Source organism: Dunckerocampus dactyliophorus, chromosome 7 (assembly GCF_027744805.1).
Source record: "Dunckerocampus dactyliophorus isolate RoL2022-P2 chromosome 7, RoL_Ddac_1.1, whole genome shotgun sequence".
NCBI classification, from domain to species: Eukaryota; Metazoa; Chordata; class Actinopteri; order Syngnathiformes; family Syngnathidae; genus Dunckerocampus; species Dunckerocampus dactyliophorus.
In genome coordinates, this window is record NC_072825.1 from 16306343 (window position 1) to 16317355 (window position 11013).

At 40.2% G+C, this 11013-nt stretch overlaps 1 long non-coding RNA gene across 1 annotated transcript in view; it reads left to right on the forward strand.

The window, feature by feature from the left end:
- Positions 1-10232, forward strand: part of LOC129184968 (uncharacterized) — a 77047-nt gene extending 66815 nt beyond the window's left edge. Inside the window, exon 3 of the long non-coding RNA XR_008572017.1 lies at positions 10158-10232. This is a non-coding gene — a long non-coding RNA (uncharacterized LOC129184968). The remainder of the gene's footprint in view (positions 1-10157) is intronic.
- Positions 10233-11013: the final 781 nt, after the last annotated feature.

Genomic DNA, 11013 nt, shown 5'->3' on the forward strand with positions numbered 1-11013 from the left:
ACGGCAAAACCAAAACTAAAGTCCACCTGCCATGTGGGACATGACATTCCATGTAAAGTCAAAGCCACACATGAACAACTCATTTCTCGAGCAGATTGTGTGAATTCAGAGAATCAAACGGTTTTTGATGAGTCCGCATTGTGTTGTGAGGATGTGTCCTCTGGGTTAAGGAGGAAAAGCACCATCCAGATTGTTACCAGTGTGACGTTGAAAAAGAAGCATCTGTGGTGGTATGAGGTGGGGGTGTGAAGGGGGTGGCGGTGGGCAGGATGTTTGTGCCCATGGCATCATATGTTACTTGCACATCTGTGATGGCACCATTAATGCTGAAAGGTTTTACCACAACATATGCTGCCATCCAGATGACATATTTCTCAGGGGCGTCCCAACTTGTCCCAGCTTTCTGTTGCCAAGCCACATTCTGCATGTGTTACTGTAGCATGGCTTTATTTCAGAAGAGTGCAGCTATTAGACTGGCCTGCCTGCAGTCCTCACCTGACCTCACCTCACCTTACAAAGACTTAAACATGCAAACCAGGGACTTAAAGCGCTCATGACACCACAAAAAGTTTGAAAAAAAACAATAACAAAATAAAAGTACTCACTAAATAAAACATTTTGTTCATACTGCCATCATAGATAAATAAACAGATTTTTTTCAAGTTTCACTCACCCTCTTCTTCATTGACAGTGTAGCTTAGAGAGCTGCCTGAAGTTACAACAGCAATGTATAAATTCCACATGCACTGGGGGACATCACAGTCATGGTGCGTCTATAATAATGGACAAGTGTGGCTGTCCAATGATTGAACAAGCAGCAGGACTTATGTACTGATAATCTTACTTGTTTAAAAAAAAATAAATAAAAAGACTCATTAAAATATGCAGATGATACAACGATGAATGAATGTCTTGCCATCATAAATGAACTACATTATCAGGAGTAGTATTTTTAAGGGTACTCGGAATAAATTTAGGGCATCCCTAAATTGCAGACGTTTTCGGGGTCCATGTCTACCAACATCTCAAACCGATTGTGTTCAGTCTTAGATGTTACACTCTAGAGACAGACTACAGTTCAATAAACACAAACAGAAAGCCTAACTTACTGTAATTAAATGCATACGAAACAAGAGCTCTAGGTCTCAGGAAGTTAAGCAATAGTTGGCTTTGTTTCTCGAGTTTACAGCATATTTGATAGCTGTCAATTAATGTATGTAAATGTGGCCCTGTACTCAGTTTTTAGGAACCAGCTCTTTTCTTTACTGTGTCAGAAAAATATAACAAAACAGGGAAGAGGCAAACTAAAAATAGTTACCCAGAAGAAGTTGCATCTGCTGCCACGACAGCGTACCAACATGGTGATAACCCTGGCTCAGCAAGGTGTCTTCCAGACAGATATTCTGGCAGACAAATGATCCCAGACGTGCTGTCCTAGTTCTCCTGGAGAATCGCAAAAGGGGCAAGGTTGAAGAGCTGAAACTGAGTGGTTAACTTGGGAAAGTGCAGCAAAGTGCAGCAGACAAATCAAAGTTCCTTGCCACAGCTTGGCCAATTAACTTGGTTATTTGTAAATGCTTGAAGACACTGCATAAAGTCTCACTTCCCAGGTAAAGAGCATATGAAGAGACAAACATTTGTGTCCACGTCCTGCAGAGCAAGTACTTGGCAAAGCAACAACAGGTATACTAACTAGTCATGAATAAAATCACCCGCTGCAATTACACAAACCAAAGGAGCGGAGGTGAGGGCTAGGACGATCTTCAGCATCGACAGACTTATTGGGTCATAATTCCACTAAAAAAAGATCATCCGAAGTGTGGAAGTATTTTGAAAAGGTTAAAATGGACCCTAAGAAAGTAAAGCGCAACCCACATGGTGTGTCATTTAAAACAGGTAACGCTGTTACACCAAATTAATTTGAATGTCGATTTTAATCTGTAAATTAGGCTGCCAACACAGTTTTGGCAAGTTGTTTTTTTCAAGCCATGTTGTTCCTGTTTTATGTGTACTTTTGTGACGTGTGATATGTCCACTTGCTGAAAGTGACTGTTTTGGTTTTGTTCATCTTGCTTTCTGTGCCACTCAATAAATAGAAGGTACTGCTGTTGTACACCAACCATGTTTATTTGTTTATCTGAGCGTCTTAGGGGAAACATTTGCAAATGAGATCAGTTTATTTGTATGGATCCCAATTAGCTGTGTGCTAAAAAAAAACCCCAAACAAACAAAAACCCAACATTCGACCATTAGTCGACTGCGGACAAAATCTAACGAATCAGATTTGACGATGAAAATGCTTCGTCGAAGACAGCCCAAGTCAATGCACATATGTATTTGCACCATCTTACTCCTACTATCCACTATAGCAACAGAAAATGACTTTTATCATTGTGCTCAAGATGCAACTCCTAACCAAAACTTAACATCCGCAATCAGACTTAATTGGTCCCGTGAGTCTGGTTATCAACTTACTTTGTCACTTTTTCTATTTACACTGAAAAGTGAAGCGATCTCAGCCAGTGTATTTTACAAAAAATTACTGCTAAATGACTGCTTACTCCTACTATCCACTATAGCAACAGAAAATGACTTTTATCGTTCCAAAACAGAGAACATATAAACTCAATTAGCTCCCAGGCTGCACTCGATGTAGGTAAAATAAACATGAAATGTTTATCTGGCAAGTCCCATTGCCCTTTATCATGGGATACCCAATTCCTATGTAAAAGAATCACCTCCACTTTCTTTGAAAAGCATTAATACTTCTACCGTTTGTGGCCATCTTTTTAACATCATTTGACAGAATTGCTGAGGGGAACCAAAGTCATTTAATTGCCCTCTGCTTCCTTGTTCATACTGCATTCTGCTCCAAGCTATTACATCCAATTTCCAACCTGATGATTATTATGTTGTAGATTCTAATAGAATAATGGCAGAAGAATAGAGGAGTGTAGAGGTAATTAAGAAACACTGGGTCATCTCGTTTGCCCAGAGGAGGCTGCGCAGAAAATTACCTGCCCCATCAAAAAGGGAAAATAAGAGAGGAAATCTAACACGGGGGGAGAGAAAGAAAAAAGAGAAATAATAAGACAAACAAAGAGAGACTAAAGAAGTGCGTTAGGGCTGAGAACGGAGACAAGAGTCGGCGCGAGATAAATGAGACCTGTTTCATTTTGAAATGATGGAATATGTTCCCACCCCAGAGCTCCGTTCAATAAAACACCTTCTGTTGTTGAGCTCTGAAGGAGATGGGAAGGAGAAAGAGAACACTATGGCCATGTGTGTATATGCGTGTGCATCCAACATTAGTCAAACAACTCTTTATTAATTGTTTCCTCTATTTGAATCATTTATTTGATGATAAAAGACTAGTGGGGTATAGTTTTTATAATAAACTGTATTAACTTATGCATTCACACGCTGCATGGGCATGCCAGCAGTCCACCCTCCCTCTCTGTATTGGCAGCGACAGTGTTGCTTTTAGCAGTCATTTTTGTAAAATACACTGGCTGAGATCGCTTCACTTTTCAGTGGAAATAGAAAAAGTGACAAAGTAAGTTGATAACCAGAGTCACGGGACCAATTAAGTCTGATTGCGGATGTTAAGTTTTGGTTAGGAGTTGCATCTTGAGCACAAAGCCTGGATCGGTTGAGCCACTTTCGCCGTATACCCCCCCATTGTCTTACTGTTATGAGCAACAAGTGGTTCTTTTGTAAATATCACGTGATTTGGGCTGCATGTGCATGTTTGGGGTGTTCCCTGTGATTTCCAAGTGTCGATGAAAGCAGCAGCAACTTGTGCCTGACGAGGTACGTGATGCACCTGAATGCAACCTTCTTAGAAAAGCGCTAGCTGAGCACTGGTACAAGTTTTGCTAGTTTGATCCTGCTTCCCACGTGGAGTAAGAAGTGGCCATCATTTGTGTGCGTTGTGTGACTCAACCAGGTGAGTTTGATGATTAGGTTGTGCATTGGGAGTGTTTGCTGTTCATGATGTAAGCTGTGTTGGGAGCTAAATGAAAGCTACTTTGTTTGATTGTGTTGTGATTAAGAGTGCACTTCTGAGCCATGTGCTTGTACTTGTTTGCTAACCGGGCTCACTGCCGAGTATGTTTGCTCTCACTTGTGTTTATCACTTAGGATGACTGGATATGTTTACTGTGCATGCATTTATTTGTATCATATGTTATTGGGCTGCTTTACTTGGCATTGTTTGTAATTGCATGTGTTCCTATTGTTTAGACCACACACACACAACCCTTTGGACACACTCACCTCTTTGGACAAAATCCACTCCTTTGGACAAACACACATATACAGTACATTCCTAAAAGAGCCCATCCACCTGCATAATAAAGATGATTAAATGCTTCTCTGACCGGAATCTTTCCATGGTGTCCCAACTCTAAAAGAACCACTACCCCGTTCTTAACAGGTGTACAGTATAATGTAGCACTGCAAAATGCAACCAGACTCATAAGTTTTCTACCAGGGCTGACACAAGTTGCACTTCACTTTGTTGGGGTTGTCTTTAACCTTTTCAAAATACATCCACGCTTTGGATGATTATTTAGTAGCCATGATGAGCCAGTAAGTCTGTCGATGTTGACGGTCGTCCCAGTGCTCACCTCAGTGCCTTTGAATTGCGCAACTGTAGTGTGTGATTTCATTAGCGAGTACTAAGTAAAGGTCTTCTGTTGAAACACAAACGTCATTTTCAATTTTTCATTTATTTCTTCATTTATCAAAATAAGCTAGGCATTCTATGTAAAAATGTATGCTCAGTAGATGCCGCAGGCACACGCATGCAGTCGGAATGGTACAATCTTGATTACAAGACATTTTCATACGATCCAACGGAGAGATTGATAGCTGAATGAGACTCCTTTGAATCGAATAGTCAATTATTCTGAGACACACCTATTTTCTACCGCTTGTCGTTATCCTTGCGAGTCAATCACAGGACATGCTGTATATCGACAACCAAGCACACACTCACACATTCACTCCCATGCACAATTTAACACTGTTGGTTGTCAGTTTTTTCTTTAAAAGTTAAGATAATGTCATTTTTTATTAAAACCTTAAATGTTTTAGAACTGAATGCTTTAGATGAGCGGATCTGAGGTGAACTGAAACTTTGCTGTATGTAAGAGCATGACCTTACTAACCCTGCTCATTTAAGATTTCACATGCTGCATTATGTATCGTAGCATCCAAGCTGTCAGACATATACAGGCTAGAAATGGCAGCCCCACTTCAGCCAGCCACTGATGTTAGCACTCTCCTCTACAGTACAGCCCATCATACATTATAACCTGACCATTTGTTCCCTTCCAGCAGCGACTAGGCCTCCTTTCAAATTTTTTAACGCCCATCCCCACCCCCACACCCGTCATGGTTCAGTTCAACTCCAACATCAACACATTTTCGCAGACAGGAGCGTTGCAAACGCCAAGTCTAAATCCAATTCAGGGAAAAATTGTTATCGAGAGTCTTGTTCAAAAGCACCCATCCCTTCAGCCAGCGGCAACGTACTGCTCTGGGCACAGCAGTACACAAAATGGATTTGATGAAACACTTGGCTTTACTGGTTATTGGCTCACAGCATCTCCAAATATGTTGGATGATACATTTCCATCAGGGTCACTTTGAATTTTCATTACAAATCTCATTATTGTCATGCATTCATGGGGCCATTTTCATTATGATCCCTGTATATATCCTACATTTTATTTGTGGGATATAGCAGCATTAAAACCTCACACTGTTGTCCACAATTGAGCGCTGTAATGGAAAGTCCAATGTAGATACACAAAGCCTGAAGCAACATGATTTGCTCTGCCTCCCTTCCAACAATCCATCCTTTTTCATACCACTTATCCTGTTCAGGGCCACAGGGAAGCTGAAGACCATCCCAGCTGACATAGGGTGAGAGGTGGGGAACAACCATGGCTGATCAATAGTCAATCACAGGACTGACATGTGCTGTCATTTACACTTAGAGCAATATAGCGCTTCAATGAGCCCAACATACATCCTAACCTAACGCATCCAAAACATATTAAAGGGACAGTATGCAACTCTCTCCAAATAAAAACATTTTGAAACCGAAAAATATAAGAACACCACCAGCAGCTAGCATATGTTACCAATATTGGTTTAATAGTGGAGTAAAAGTAAAAAAGTGGAAAATATTCCCACAAATGGGAATGTTTTTTATTGTCTGTACAGCTTCTACAAAACAATTCTTAAAGACTGTTTTGCTGGGCTGTGCACCCCTTGTTGAGTTGTGCATCCCATAATGCAGTACTGTGTACTTTAGTGTGGATTTCAACTGGCTGTGCTATCTTAGCACGTAACACACTAGAAGTACTGTAATTTCCGGTGGATAAGCCACTACTTTTTTCTTAAACTTTGAACCCTGCGGCTTATACGGCGGTACGGCTAAGTTCTAATCTCGTGGCATCTCGTTTACTCAGAACTCTACTACTACTACTACTACTACTACTACTACTACAAATACCGTGCCACTCAATATAACAGTCTGAATCACGGTGTCATCTTACAAAGAACACTAAACTCATCACACAGCAACTTAACACTCAAAAGGTGTATCAACGTTTTCCCATTATGCATTGAGTCTGAGCAAGGCATTCATTGGTGCCTGGGCACTGCAATGATGTCAACCTCCTTCTGGGCTCCTCTGGCTCACTCCTGGTGTACAGAGGCAGCATTGCAGCGTCATCTATCTATCCATTTTCTATGCCGCTTGTCCTCCAATGAAATGATTTGCTCAGATGCAATGCATCATGGAAAAACTTTAAAGTTCACTTTTTTTTCATTTTTAACTTGTATTGGTACCTGTTTGTATATTTTTACATATACCTTTTGAGTGTTATGTTGCTCTGTGATGAGTTTAGTGTCGTTTGTAAGATGACACTATGACTCAGACTGTTAAAATATTGAGTAATGACCCGCAATGCGTTGACAAGCTCGTTGTCTTTTCATAGCTCATGATTGGCTCCTGTCCAATGTAGAGCTGCCTGGTCCTCATGGACTTGTGCACACCATAATTATATTTTATGACGTGGACTAAATTTAGTGTGTGTGCGGCTTATACACAGGTGTTTACACAGGTATTTACGGTACATATTCATATGAATATCATGAGCTAATAAATCATAAATTAATGGGGTGGCCACGACCACCATTGGCCACCACTGCATTCGAGCTCCCCACACATTGACACAGCAGTCTGGGAACAGTCAGGGGGTCTACCGCTGTAGCTACGAAGCCGAATATCTGACGTCCAACGTGAAACTAAATTCACCACGGTGCACTGCGTTTTCTTCTTCTTGTGTGTTGCGGGAGTCGAGTGGCAACCACCTTTGAGGCGCAATACTGCACCTACCTATGTTGGAGTGTGGCTCGGAATTATGAATGTGATATGGCAACCAGATCGGTCCGATCTTGTGGCGGAAGCCGACATTATCCGATCTGCATAATACAGTGGATCGGCAGCCGAACCTGAAGATCGGATTGGGACATCCCGAGTACCATTATTTCATGTGTATAAGCCACACTTTTTTCTCGTGCTATGAACCCTGCAGCTTGTACTAATTTGCTAATTTATGCTTAAATTAATTTAATGGTTAACTTAATTTATGGTTAAAAACTACATGTCCCATGATGCTTAGAGCACAGCTTCAAGAAGTAGTGAAGTGAAAGTTAATATCACATTTTGAAGTCTTATGCAGCGATCTCTGACACATCTTAAGTAAGTTTTAAGTGTAGAATTATAACAGCTTGTGGTTGGACTATTCGGACCGCCAAATGTCCACTATCACCAACTGATTTCGAAAGGCTGGATTACTGCGTGATGAAGAGCTTTAGCTTAAGATAAACGGTTAATGAACCGAGACAAAAGTAACACAGAGAGACAATGAAAGAGAGAGAGGCTGACAAAGTGTGTGACAAAGGAATTATAAGGCTGTTCAATTGTGATGCTGAAAAAGAGGACTTTAGTCGTTTTAGTTCTGAAGAGGAGGACGGCGATGCATGACTTTTCTGGTAGGCTAGCCATGTTACAGGCACTGTTCTGTTTATTTAATCAAAAGTCATAAACATCTCTCTGTGTAACATCTTTCTGTGTACTGAATATCCAATGTTACGACATGGACAACTGCGGCTTATAGAGAGGTGCGGCCTATGTACAAACCTTTATTTTTCTTGAAATGTTATGGGTGCGGCTTATATACCGGTGCCCTCTATAATCCGGAAATTACGGTAGTTTTATGTGTCCAGATACTGCAGGCAGGGAAATTTGTCCTTTGTTTTTGTCAACTCGGTAAATGTAAAAATCGTGCCAGGTGCATTACACAGGTCGGTCATGTTTAACCTATTAAGTTTAGTGTTGCATTGCTCAATATCCGTGTGATTAAAATGAGCAGTAAATTGAGGAAGCTTGAAGATGACGATGGTGCCATTCATTTCAGCTGCTGCTTGGCTTGCCAACATGGCGTTGTAAGCAAAACTAGACACGCGACATCCAGGGCTTTCATAAAACCTCATTTTGATGAAAAGGCAACTTGTGTACAGATTAAAAATGTAAATATTTTAAATAAAAAATTAGGTAAACATGATTAAAACGCATTGAGCATGACTAAGTAATTAATCACAATTAATGCTTTAATTTGACACCCCTAGTTAAAACGTTTATAAATATACATATTGTATAATCACCAATATTTTCTTCTCATTGAGTTTTTGTATTTTAAACTGTATTTGGAAATATTTTGTGTTTTCTGGTAATAAATTAATGTCAGCAAAAAAAAATCTGAGGATCCACTTCGGAGTCTTTTTAGTGTCTTTGTTCAAAGAGCCGGAGTTCCCATTGCTACGGATTATTTTACAGGATTTGTTTGGGTTCATGGAGAAGCATGTAAGACATTAGGATTCAGCGTATGGGACTCCATTTGTATTCTGGGGTTGGGGCATGCTCCATTGTGACTCAAATGGCGAGAAGACCACAAAAATTCCTCTTCCTGCATTGTTTACCCAAACATGGGTAAACAGGGCTGTTGACAGGCACGTGTTCCCTCCACAATGGAAATCAGTTATGTACTTTTTAAGTCATTCTGCTGGCAAATAAATAATGGTGATCAAAACAGTACCTCTTGCTTTTGCACTTGGTGAAGGTGAAAACAAACATGACATGGCTCTCCATAAATATTTCATTTCATTCTCTGTTCAGTACGTGCTTCTCCACATAAATTTTATGCTTTTAATTTTTCCCATTTTGCTTTTTGACAAAATGGCGTGTTTTAGTTAGCACCTGTGTTAACTTCACTCAGTTATTCATCCACCACGACAAGCCCTACTTGCTCTTTTAAAGGCTAATCACATGATAGAAGGCCTTGATTGCTACCATTTGCTAATTAGGCAACAGGAAAATACTCCGTTCAGAGCAGACGCTTTTAAATGGCATTGTAATGGAATTTCCTCACTCTCCTACAATCAATGTGCACGCTGGTTGTATTCCTGTTGCATCATACTTTTTTTTCCCCTTGCAGTTTAATCTTAGATTCAGGAAGGATAATGTGCTAAAACAAAAGATCCATATCCTTCTACCCCATCAAAGGGGAGAAGAGTAATAAAGACTGTCTCACTGCAGTCTGTCAACACACGGAAAGGACGACTGCACACACACCCGCCTCTCTTCTCACTCTAATCGGTCCAGCTCTTCTTTTTCCCCTTTACCGTTCCAAACCAAAATGATCATTTTTATGGTCAAGCTCTTCTGGGCCCAGAAGGACCCAACCTTTGCATTGCTAAATTTGGTTGCCTCATCCAAAAGGAGATCTGAGAAATGACGTGTTCTGCATTATTGATACTTTCACTGTACCACAGGGAAATGGAAAGAGCTCCAAGAGTGTATGTGAAATGTCAATGTAATGCTTTACATATCAAAAATAATGATCCATGTTTATACTGTAGTGCCACAAGGGAGTTGATCGTAAAACATTTGATGCTAAATAGCACTTATTATTATGATGACTTTTAATAATAGATTTGACTGAAATTGCATAATGTGCTGCAGTGTAAATGCATCATCCATCCATCCATTTTCTATACCGCTTCTTCCTCATTAGGGTCGCGGGGGCATGCTGGAGCCTGTCCCAGCTGACTTCGGGCGACAGGCGGGTACACCCTGGACTGGTCGCCAGCCAATCGCAGGGCACAGGTAAATGCATCAGACAATATTAATTCAGTGGAAGCATTCTACGTTCCCCTCTACATTTTAATAGAAGGAAAAACATATACTGTACAGAATCCAAGCCAACCCCCAATCTGTTGTCTCTCTCACAAAAATATGTTCATCTCCCACTTGTTGATTTCCAGGCACAGATGATCTACTGTATATCATCATAACGTATTCCGTAAGAGATTCTAAATTGTCTTTAGTCCACAATTGCCTGCCTACTTAGAAGTCTAAATACAATTTAAAAAATCATCATCTATGTACATATTGAAAGAAGTAGAATATATCTATTATAAGATGATGCATCAGCACCACTAATCCCGGATCAAATAATACATCTGCTCTGTCATTTAAAATCCCACTGGAGTAAACATTTGATCATAGATCATAGAATGAATGTCATGTCATTCAACTCATTTGTGAAAGTGCCTCACACAGCAACTGAACTTTGTATTTTGCTAATTAATTCAAACAGCATTTAATACAACACCCCTAATTGTAGTTTTATCAAGCAAGTTTTTTCCCCATTTTGTTTGCACTGTCCTTAACATTGTGAACATTTTTTTTGCAGAACTGACTCATCACAGTCAATGTAACACACACATTCATAGCTCTGTTGGTGAAAAGCTTCAGTTTAAAGCTAAAATGATGGGAAATATGCTCAACTCAGTCCCTTCATGGTATGACTAGCCCTACAAAAGCTTTATGTTTCTGCTTTACGTAATGAATGTGTTATGTTGTGTTAC